Genomic DNA, 2,017 nt, shown 5'->3' on the forward strand with positions numbered 1-2,017 from the left:
ATCCACTCGGATCTCTCACTCTCTTCCATTTGGATCTCTCACTCTCTTCCAATCAAATCTCTCACTTTCCTCTACTCAGATCTCTCTCTCCCTTTCTCTCAAAACTCCACCACTTACAGTTACATTTTCCTCATCCATTAGTCACCATTCTCCTGTTGCTTCCAGACATTTCCCCCACCCCACCCTCGCAACTCCCGCACTCCAACATCCACCTCACCCCACAAACACATCCCACTCCCTCTTCATTCCACCACCATTCCCTACCCTACATATCATAAAGACCTATTTCCAGGCCCCTTTCATCACCATCACACCCCCACCGTAACCCCACCACAATCCAACTATTCAGTATTAATTAGACACTGGCTCAATCATAGATCAATATATTTCTTTCTAATTGATTCTTGGTAAAACAGGAAACCAGCAAATAGCCAACATTTTTCTTTCATAAGAAAAAAAAACAGTTTCCTTAAAATTAAACGATGTCTTTAACGAAGCATTTCACAGATGGATTAATGTTAGAATAAATTAAAAAGAAAAGAAACGATGGATAAAAACTGAATGGTAAAATGTATAAATTACTTCTGATATAACGAGGTATCAGGTTTGAGTCCCACTTAGCATTTCCATAAAAAATCTTGCACAACAAATATTTAAATGTATTTCCATTATGGTTTGACACAAACACATGTGTGCATGCATATGTGTGTGTGTGTGCATTAGCTTTTTTTCATGTTCAATTCATTTTCAGCACCAGCACCTCCTGGTGGACAATGACATTAAGCAATAAGGAATTCTGTTGTATAATGGGGGGGGGGGATCATTATTCTAATAATAAACATGCACTGGTTCAATTTCTTGCATTTGACAGAGAAATCTGAATGCTATAAAGGGTTAACTATCCTACCCGCTTTGTTAAAACTGACCAAATCCAGCCTCTCATACTTCCCCTTCAATGTCATTCCAAAACTACGCAATTGTGTCATCGAAATCGCCAAGCCAGTTGGTTAATTATTTAACCAACTAATTAACTAATTGATCACTTGCTTAATCAGCTGGTTAAGCCATCAGTCAGTTTAACTCTTTTGTTACTGTATTTATTTTGAGATGTTCTGCGTTTCTTTCAATTATTTTAAATATAACAAAGAATTTAGTAAAATAACTTAGTTATCATTCAGCTAGTGTTAGGAACATAAATTGTGACTAAGGTTTGGGGGAATATTTTAATTTTAAACTTATGAAAACAAGACATTTGTACTACAGAGCCAGAGCCGGTTTTGGCCAGGTTGGTAACAACAGGGTTAAGCCTTCCAAGTTGCAACAAAATGTTCACATCAAGAATCTTGCAAAACCAGATACAAAAATGGGATGAATTTGTTACTCCTATATTATTTTAACCTTTTGGCAATTATGTTACTCTGTCAAATATAATGCTCATTTATTCACATTATTTTGAATTATTCTTGGATTATCTCATTGCTTTGAGATTTCAATGACTACTTATTTTTAGAATGACATTGTTGGGTAGGTATGAGATGCAGGATCTGGCCAGTTTAAACATAAAACAGGTTGAATAATTGGGCTTCATATGGCTGGTTTAAATGCTTAAAGGTTTAGGAGAGTTTCCAGAGTAATTTAAACAAGCTGGATAGTTGTGTGTGCGTGTGTGTGTGTGTGCAAGGGAATGGTGTGCGTGTATGATGGAATGGTGTTGCACTGAATTAACCATAAAGCAAAATAAGCACATGCTTAGGGCACCAAAGGAAGAAGGGGCCACCACAGAAATGGTAAATGGTTTACAGCACAAAAAAAAAAAAGAAATCTCTTTAAACTTGCTAAAATGATATTCAAAGTGGTTTGTATTATTGGAAATAGAATTTCAAAGAGTTCATGGAATCATAGTAAGGATTTGTAACTGAAAAAAGTAGGAGAAAACTTTTCAAATCTAAATAAAGTGGAATTAGACAAAATTAAACATTATTTTCCCTCTCTTTATCTTTTGTTTCATTTCTGTTTG

Source organism: Octopus sinensis, linkage group LG8 (genome assembly GCF_006345805.1).
Source record: "Octopus sinensis linkage group LG8, ASM634580v1, whole genome shotgun sequence".
In the NCBI taxonomy this organism is placed as follows: domain Eukaryota; kingdom Metazoa; phylum Mollusca; class Cephalopoda; order Octopoda; family Octopodidae; genus Octopus; species Octopus sinensis.